At 44.8% G+C, this 10,296-nt stretch overlaps 1 long non-coding RNA gene across 1 annotated transcript; it reads left to right on the forward strand.

The window, feature by feature from the left end:
• The first annotated feature begins 6,746 nt into the window (after positions 1-6,746).
• LOC140706887 (uncharacterized) lies at positions 6,747-9,039 on the forward strand. Its single transcript, XR_012086806.2, has 2 exons — positions 6,747-7,752; positions 8,106-9,039. It is a non-coding gene; the product is annotated as an uncharacterized LOC140706887 (long non-coding RNA).
• The last annotated feature ends 1,257 nt before the right edge of the window (positions 9,040-10,296 follow it).

Here is a 10,296-nt window from a genome sequence, read left to right on the forward strand (position 1 = left end):
CCAAGGCCACGCCCCCGGCCGTGCCACTCACCGCCGAGCTGACGGGCGGCCACGCCCCAAGGGCCAGCACGTGCCGCCGCTCGCCCCGCCCAAGTCCGGACGTCTTAGGAGCGCACAAACACTGGCGCCACGTGGATAAGAAAAGGGAGGAGCTTCTGTAAAGTGATGGGCAAAGGCTGGGTTTAAGTTGAGCCGAGCTTGCGGAGGCTTCAAGGCTCGATTGCTCTCTCTTGCTTGGCTGGTGACGTTGTTTGTGGCTGTTTACCAGCAGGGGATGAAGACTGTATTATGATTTTATGGTTTTTTTCAGAGGTAACGTCAACGCACTGTGCGTGAAGTGCTTTTAAAGAGTGCTGGTTACAGGGAGCTATACAGTACTGTTACCTTTGAAATATTTCAAAGGTAACAGTACTATATGATTGTTGTGCCGTCAAGTCGGAATCGACTTCTAGCTACTTTTGGGCTTGGTATGTGAAAAATTTAATGTGTGGCTTTACCAGCTCCACACACCCTAACTAAGTTTCCATAGCTGGGCAGGGTTTGGAACCCAGGGCTCTTGGGTCCTAGCCTGTCACTATCCCCTCCCTCAGGCTGGGTCATTGTGTGCTATCAAATCTAATTTACGGCACACTTTTTAGAGTTTCCTAGGTAGAGAGTACTCAGAAGTGCAGTTTGCCCAAGGACGAACAGGCTGGCTTATCTGGGATGCACAGTGAGGAACTGAACTCTTAGTTACCTAATTAGGCAGCCAGTTACCTAGTTTACTAAGAGGGAACATAAAATCTGCATTTTATAAAAGCACAGATGGTTGCCAGTCTGTTTAGGGACTCAGTTGCAAGTGCTGGTTATGACCTAGAAAGCCCTTAAAGTACCTGCTTGAACCTTCTTGGCATTTAAGTTCTTCTCTCAGCTGCATCACCATCTCAGGCTCATTTGGTGAAGGCATGTGAGAAGGCCTTCTCAGTGGCTGCTCCTAGACACTGGGATGCACTGTCCCAAGAAGCCAGCTCAGTTTCGCTCTTATTTATTTATTTATGTATTTATTTTATAGGCCCCCTTTCGCTTGATAAGGGGACCTCAGGCAGTTCACAATATTAAAAAGAACAGAATTATAACATTATAACAAATGTATGCTAATTAAAATACAGTTGAATAATTAAAAGGGACATGGTGGCGCTGTGGGCTAAACTCCAGAAGCCTCTGTGCTGCAGGGTCAGAAGACCAGCAGTTGTAAGATCGAATCCACATGATGGAGTGAGCGCCCGTTTCTTTGTCCCAGCTCCTCGCCAACCTAGCAGTTTGAAAGCATGCAAATGCGAGTAGATAAATATGTACCACCTCGGTGGGAAGGTAAAACGGCATTCCCTAGTCACATTGGCCACGTGGCAACGGAAGCTGTCTTCGGACAAGCGCTGGCTCTACGGCTTGAAAACGGGATGAGCACCGCTCCCTAGAGTCGGACACGACTGGACTAAAAAATGTCAAGGGGAACCTTTACCTTTAAACATTAAAAACTCTTAACTTTTAAAAGGCACTCAGGGACTCAATCATGATTGTTAAAGCCTACCTGAAAAGATGGGTATTCAGCTGTTGGCGGAAGGAAAAAAGGAAGAAAGCCAGCCTGATTTTCGAACAGAAAACACTCCGTAACCTGGGAGTTACAACAGAGAAGGCCCTCTCTTGTGCCCCTGTCAACCGTGTCTGTGCTTGCATTGGGACCAAGAGGAGGGGCTTGTCTGATGATCTTAAACACCAAAAAGGCTCATATGGGGAGATATGGTCCTTCAGGTAGCCTGGACCCAAACTATATAGGGCTTTATAGGTAATGACCAACACTTTGAATTGGGCCCAGAAACAGACTGGTAGTTAATGCAATTGTTGTAACAGGGTGTTATATGCTCCCTGTAACTGGCCCTAGTCAATAGTACGGCTGCTGTATTTTGAAGTTTCTGAACTGTCTTCAAAGGCAGACCCACATAGAGTGTGTTACATTAATACAAGCAGGATGTAACTAAAGCATGCATCACTGTTGTTTAGTTGTGCCTGACTCTTCGTGACCCCATGGACCAGAGCATGCCAGGCCCTCCTGTCTTCCACTGCCTCGCAGAGTTGGGTTAAATTCATGTTGGTCATTTCGATGACACTGTCCAGCCATCTCATCCTCGGTCATCCCCTTCTCCTCCTGCTTTCACACTTTCCCAACATCAGCGTCTTTTCCAGGGAGTCTTATCTTCTCATGAGATTGCCAAAGTATTGGAGCCTCAGCTTTAGGATCTGTCCTTCCAGTGAGCACTCAGGCTTGATTTCCTTTAGAATTGATAGGTTTGTTCTCCTTGCAGTCCAGGGGACTCTCAAGAGCCTCCTCCAACACCATAATTCAAAAGCATCAATTCTTTGGTGGTCAGCTTTATGGTCCATTTCTCACTTCCGTACATCACTACAGGGAAAACATAGCTTTGACTATTCGAACTTTTGTTGCCAAGGTGATGTCTCTGCTTTTTAAGATGCTATCCAGGTTTGTCATCACTTTCCTACCAAGAAGCAGGCGTCTTTTAATTTCGGGGCTGCTGTCACCATCTGCAGTGATCATGGAGCCCAAGAAAGTGAAATCTGTCACTGCCTCCATATCTTTCCCTTCTATTTGCCAGGAGGTGATGGGGCCAGTGGCCATGATCTTAGTTTTTTTTGATGTTGCGCTTCAAACAGTTTTTTTGCACTCTCTCACCCTCATTACAAGGTTCCTTAATTCCTCCTCACTTTCTGCCATCAGAGTGGTGTCATCTGCATATCGGAGGTTGTTGCATCACTGTAGCTAGGTATAACTGGTGCACTAGTTTTAACTGGAAAAGCACTCCTGGCCACCGCTGAAACCTGGGCATCCAAGTTCAGGCATGAATCCAGAAATACCGTACACCCAAACTCTGAACCTGAGTTTGTACTTCTGTCATCACACAAAGACCTTCCTTTTTAGCCACACTTTTAAGCAATAGCTAGAGGTTTTAAGAATGCTGCATATATTGATTTTGGAGATTTTTAAATTGATTTTATTGATGGTTTTAAATACTGTTTGGTTTGGATTTTAAGTGTTGTTTCTTATTGTGTTTTTAATGTTTTTGTAGTGTAAGCTTGTCTTGAGAAAGGTGGCACACTGAATGAATGAATGGGCCCTGGGGTGTGGAGTTGAAGCTTTTCCTAAGACTATTCTGTTAAGGTCGCAACTAACCTTTACCAGTCTAAGGTAAAGGCTGCCGGTAGAACTTACCTCGCTAACCGGATAAGTGAGGCATCCAACCAGCAGGCGGAACTATTCCGTATAGTACGTGACCTATCCGGAGTTGGCCCGGGAGATAGGCCTCCCCCTAGTCTTACCCCGGACCAATTTGCAGCATTTTTTAAATCCAAAGTGGAGGCCATCCGCCGGGATCTCGCTCCTTTTTTGAATACAGTGAGTCGAGTTGGGATGTCCAGCGCTCCGTCTTGCCCGGTGTCTTTTTACTCTTTTCAGCCCGTATCGCCCGACACTGTGGCCAGGACGCTTGATCGCTGTCGTGCCACCACCTCCTCTTTGGACCCCTGCCCGGCCTGGCTAATCAAGGCAGCCAGGCCCTCAACAACGGAATGGGCTACTGTAATAATTAATGGGTCTTTCCTTGAGGGTAGATTTCCCTCTGCCCTCAAGGAAACACTCATTAGGCCCATAAGAAAGAAACCCAGTTTGGCGGCGGACGAAATTGGCAACTATAGGCCCGTCGCCAATGTTTCTTTCTTAAGCAAGGTAGTCGAGAGGGTGGTGGCCGATCAGCTCCAGGCGTTCCTGGATGAAACAGATGCCCTGGATCCATTCCAGTCGGGCTTCAGGCCGCGCCATGGGACAGAAACGGCATTGGTCGCCCTGTGTGATGACTTATTGAGGGAGGCCGACAGGGGCAAAGTGTCTCTGTTGGTCCTCCTCGATATCTCAGCGGCCTTTGATACCATTGACCATGGTATCCTCCTGGGGAGGCTCGCCGAGTTGGGGATAGGTGGCCGGGCCTTTGCTTGGCTCCGTTCCTTCTTGGAGGACCGTCCCCAGAGAGTACAGCTTGGGGAGAATGTTTCGGCCCCATGGTGCCTTAATTGTGGGGTCCCACAGGGGTCGATCATCTCCCCAATGCTGTTTAATATCTACATGAGGCCGCTGGGAGGGGTCATCAGGAGGTGTGGAGCGCAGTGCCATCAATATGCGGATGACACACAGCTCTACATCTCCTTTTTTCCAGCTGCAGGAGATGCCGTTCTGTCCCTTCGGCGTTGCCTGGAGGGTGTACAGGAATGGATGCAGGAGAACGGGCTGAGGCTGAACCCGGACAAGACGGAGGTACTGAGGGTGGGCGCCCCCACACCTGGGGACATGGGAAACTCCCTCATTTTTGGGGGGGTGACCCTGCCCGTCAGGGATGGGGTCCGTAGCTTGGGTGTCCATCTTGACCCGGCGCTCACCATGGAGACCCAGGTGGCGTCCGTGGTCCGTTCAGCTGCGGCCCTACCTTGATGTGGGGTCTCTCACCACTCTGGTGCATGCGCTTGTAGTCTCGAGATTAGACCACTGTAATGCGCTCTACGTGGGGCTACCTTTGAGATTGCTGCGGAAACTACAGGTGGTGCAGAATGCGGCGGCCAGACTACTCAGTGGGCTGAGAAGATACCAACATATCTCCCCCACTCTGGCCGCATTGCATTGGCTGCCCATCCGATTCCGCATTGATTTCAAAGTGTTAACGCTTACTTACAAAGCCCTAAACGGTTTAGGACCTCGATACTTGGCGGAACGCCTTCTCCCACCTAGATCTACCCGTGTCACTCGCGTGAGCCAGGAGATAAGGCTGAGGAGCCTAACGCCGAGAGAGGCCCGAAAGGAAAAGACCAGAATCCGGGCCTTCTCGGCGGTGGCTCCTCGCCTTTGGAACAACTTGCCCCCTGAGATTCGCGCGGCTCCCTCGCTGGGCATTTTTAAGAAACAACTAAAAACATTGATGTATAGGCGGGCCTTCCCAACAGAAAACCCTTGACGATCTTTTTTCTTATTCTGTTCTTTATTTTTTTTTATTTACGTTTCTGCTGTAAAGTTTTAAAATTACATTGTTGTTTTTACTGTAAGCCGCCTAGAGTGGTCTAATATGATCAGATAGGCGGGATAGAAATAAAATAAATAAATAAATAAATAAATAAATAAATAAATAAATAAATAAATAAATAAATAAATAAATAAATAAATAAATAAATATTCTGGGGAGGCTGAAGTCTCTTGTTATGTAAAATTAAACCAAGGTGCCCATGTAACTGGGGACCAGTTGTACCTTTTCCTCCTCTGATGCTGGGCAACCTTCAAGACAATTCCAAACCTTTTTTTGTGTGTGTTGTGCTTGGTTGATTTTAAAACACTTTTCATTTATCATTCTGGGCTTAGAATGACTGCACTATGGAAAATTACCTCACTCCCCTATAATTATATGTATTGCAAGGAAAGATCAATTATGATGGCCAAGCTGTCAGAATTTTTTTTCCTGCCATTATCTATTTTGTTTGCTGGAATACCACTACAAAATCCACTATCCTAGATCAAAATAACCTCAACAGATGGGAAACCTTGACATCTGACTGTTCAGCCTGGAGATGGGCAGTGCATCACGGCCTCTCCCAATTTGAAGAGACCCTTGTCCAGCAGGCCAAGGCAAAGAGGCAGTCCCCGAAGCAGCAAAATCAGGGAGCTGGACAGGGGACAGATTGTATTTGTCTTCAGTGTGGAAGGGATTGTCACTCTCGAATTGGCCTCCTCAGCCACACTAGACGCTGTTCCAAGTCCTCCATACAGAGGCCTTTACCATAGTCTCTCGAGACTGAAGGATGTCTAAGAAGATCAAAATAAATATTAGAAACAGTTTTCACAGATGTTAATAAAAACCTATATTTTCAGTACATAACCATCATTTCAAAAACTAAAACAGCAAACTATAATCATCAAGTTTCCCTCTAAAGTGGGCGCATGCGTGTGTGTCTCTGCCTCCCTGAGTGCAGCTGTTTTCCTCCTTTGCCCAGCAATTGTGTTAGGTTCCGGTTGTGCCGGAACTTGGATGGTGGGGGTGGAGTCGTGCATGCAGAGGCAAAGTTGTCTGGGTTGAGCCCCACCCAGCAGGGCTGAAAATTAGAGGGTACGTTGATCATCATCATCTTTGAGTGTCTGAATGGGGCTGCCAATGTATCTGAAAAAATGTTCCTCAGCTCTGCAAACATTCTCCACCTCTGATGTTAGCCAAGTAATTTACAAACATGCACCAAGAGGGCAGTATATGTGATTCAGTTTAAGGATGCTGAGTGGAATGGATGTAAGAAATGCTGGACAGATTTGCAGTTTAGTTATTCTCTTTGTGGTGTAGAGCAGGGGTCATCAACCCCCGGTCCGCAGCCCACTGCCGGTCCTCGGGCTGGCCGAAACTGGGCCGTGGACATGGATCTCTGCCTCCTCACTCTGGGGGTGGGTCACCCTCATAGGTGGGCATGTCTCACTTGCTCGTGGTAACCGTTCCCCCAGTGCCCCTTGTGGGGCAGCCCACACGGGAAGTGCCGACGGCCGGCCATGGGGCAAGCGAGCGACACAGGTGCGGAAGGCATCTTTAAGTTCCCACCTATATCACCATCCCTGGGAAGAGGAGCCCGGTGCACCCCTGCCCCATTGCCCTAGGACCCCTGACAGAGTGGGAAGAGGAGGCGAGTGGGAATCCCTGCATGCCAGTGCCTGCCTCCCATTCAGTGCTGTTGCCTCTCCCCTCCGCTCTGCTCTCCCCAGGCAGTCCTTCCACCCGCAGGCCGCACCATGCTGGACCTTCCAGGAGAGAGCCCTGCTAGGACAGGGAGAGGCAGCATAATTTGAAACATTATGGATGGCTAGACCAAGGAGCTGATTTGTTTTCTCTCTTGTTTCCTAGGGCAGTACAGCCACTTACTTTATATATATATTTGAAAAATATTATCAATACATCAATATGTTGGGAAGGGGTTCCCATTTGAGAACAATTTATCTGTGATGCTGGTTGCTCTTGAAGAACTGCATTTCACACAATGGGCCCCAGCTTCCCCATGCCATATATTATAGTAGGTGACATACTTGGCAGAGTTGAAGGACTTTGCCAGGTGTAAAGCCACTGACATACATTTACCTATGTACTGATATACCAGCCACAATAAAAAAAATAGTTGTAGGGCAGCTGTGTGGCAGTAATGGTGGCCACCTTCTCTGGGGACTTGTTACTGAAAAAGAACCAACATTCACACATGCAGTACTTGTAAGGAAAGATCTGATACATCATCAGAACAAAATAACACAACCCCCTTGGCGAGGGGGAAATAAACTGCAGATACACTGCTGGCCAGGAAAATGGTTCAATCATGGCCATGCACTTTGTGACCAGAAATTTATGCAGTGACCTGACTAGAGTACATTTGGCTGGTGTGATCAGGCCCTGTACTGAAAACATTTGTGCTGTGGTATGTCAATGTTGAGAATGATTACATCTGTAGAGATAAATGCACACAAGTGAAAATTGACTGGAGAAGGGCTATCCTACATAGATATTGACAGTATTCCTGTGTCTTTTCCAGTGCCGTCCACCCATATTAAGGAAATCAAACTATTGCCTTCATGTCTAGTACAGAAAGATTGATTAAATGGATTAGATTCAAGTGGAGGAGGAGTGAAAATTGATGGAAGAAAAATAAGTAAGTGAAGATATGGAGATGACACCACATTACTGGCAGAAAACAGAAATGATTTAAAATGGCTACTGTTGAAGGTTCAGTTATGAAAGAGACACAAAAGTCTTAGGATGTATAAAAATGAAGATTTATTACAGTCTATACAAAGAAAACAATGAGAGACAACACATTAAGAAATCTAATATACTGTACACCACAAATTATCACCTCTGAAGATGGCCATAAACTATTCAGGCTGAAACATGTTGGGCAAGTTTTAAACTGTAATAAATCTACATTTTTTACCCATCCTGGGGCTTTGGTCTCTCTTTCATTATTAGATGTTACCATTTCTTTTCTTTTTTGTGCTATTGTAGGTGAAAGAAGGGAGCATTGCAGCTGCATATACAGAGAAAAATCATGACTGCAGAAGAATTATGTACATTTAATGGTGACAACAAAGAAATTGAAGTTGTTGATTTTATATACTCCAGCTCAGTCATCAATCCAAATGGAGACTGCAGTCAAGAAATCAGAAGAAGACTGAAACTTCTTTTTTTAAAAAAATATATTTTATTTTTAACATAGGGTAACGGGAAAGAAAAAAGGGATTGAGGTTAAGGGGAAGATGAGAAACAATGACATACTAACATTCATTCTATACATATTGCCCTATCAAAATTCCAAATTGCTCTTTTTACTATTTTCTGCCTTCCAGATTTAAGTTCTCATTTTAATGCATGTTCTTCAAGCGATGTCTGATGACTCAAACCATTTGTAGAATAAGTCCCATCTTTCAGTTGCCTTTTGTAAAGGACAGTCCTTCATCACTTCTGGTAAGATGTCCGTTTCCGCTGTTTCCCGTATCTTCTCTATAAGATCTTCATGTTTCGGTACCATCGGATTTTTCCAGTTTTTGGCATAAAGAATTCTAGCTGCAGGGACTATGTATATAACTATATACTTCTTTGCCTTATCTATGTTATCAGGTATCATACTCAATAAAAACAGTTCTGGGATTAATGGAACCTTATAAAGCAATCTTTTTTTTTGCAGCACAGCATGTACTCTTTTTCCAATACTGTTTCGCTACTCTACATGACCACCACATATAATAGCTTCCCACATGTGCTTCACATTTCCAACATACATTTGATACATCTGTATACATCTTCAACAATTTTTCTGGAGTCATATGCCACCTGTAAAACATCTTTTATATATTCTCTTTAAAATTAACCAATCTTGTAAGCTTTATATTATTTTGCCATATTTTCAACCATTGATCAATATCAATATTATGCCCTATGTTTTGTGCCCACTTAATCATACATTCTTTAACCATTTCATCTTGCATTTTGATTTCTAACAGATAATTATACATTTTCTTAACTATTTTATCTTTTGAACCTAATAAAAGCTTTTCAAATGTCATTTGTTCTGAATAAAAACCCTCTGTTTTGTCTTTAGTATATCTAGATTCCAGCTGTGCTCTGGGCCACCAGTCTATGTAAATATTCTGTGTCTCTAGCTCTTCTTTAGACCTTAATTCACAATCCTTTTTTAAAAAATAAATCTTGATATCTTAAAAGTTTTGCTTTTGTCATAAGATTAGGTTGTGTAAAGGCCTCTCTATAGGTGATACCCATACTGGTGTTTTGAAGAAGACTGAAACTTCAAAAGGCATAAGTGAAGGAATCAGACAAGATCCTCAAGTCTAAGGGAGACCGACCAAGATCATTCATTCTGTTTCTTCCCATTAACTGTGTAGGGATATGAAAGATAAATAATGAAGAAAGCTGGCAATTAGGAAAAAGAGATTAGTCTTAAATATATGGCTGTAGGAGAGCTTACAAATTCCCTGGTCTGCCAGAAAGACGAATAAACCTTGTCTCCTTAGAAACAAGAGTGGCTAAAGGGTGTTGTACTTTGGGCACATTATGAAACACAAAAGTCATCGGAAGAGACAAAGATGGGAAAGGTTGAAGGTAACAAGAAAGGAGAAAGAGCAAATATGAGATGGTTTGGCTCAGTGAAGGAAGTCATGTCCTTGAGTTTGCAGAATCTGAGCAAGGTTAATAGAGATGGGGGGTATTCATATACAAATACTCCTGCACAGGTGGCAATAATGAGGGTCTAGCCCCATGGGGCTGGACGATCCACTCACAATTCCACCAGTGCCACAACCTCTGCAATCCTACCAATGGCTCCCGAGATTGCAATCAGCTTGCCACTCCTGGAAGGAGGCAGGATGACAAGCCTCTCTGCCAGGTCAAAGAGTGGCTCGCCGATCACAGTCTCCGAATATGAATACCCCCGTCTCTAGTTGTTAATGAGAGACAAATCATTAATTCATAGCCTGTTGGATGTATCCATGTTGTTGCCATGTGCAATTTGATAGCACATGGCAACAACATGGATACATCCAACAGGCTATTCCTTTTGATTACTCAAAGGGACTGTAAAATCCTCTGGGAAGAAACTGCTTGAAATCCTTGGGAATTAGGGGAAAATTAGGTGCACACCATCTGCATGGAAACTACAAATTTTGGTAGATGGAGGGGCAGT

The sequence above is a fragment of the Pogona vitticeps genome, chromosome 1 (genome assembly GCF_051106095.1).
Source record: "Pogona vitticeps strain Pit_001003342236 chromosome 1, PviZW2.1, whole genome shotgun sequence".
NCBI classification, from domain to species: domain Eukaryota; kingdom Metazoa; phylum Chordata; class Lepidosauria; order Squamata; family Agamidae; genus Pogona; species Pogona vitticeps.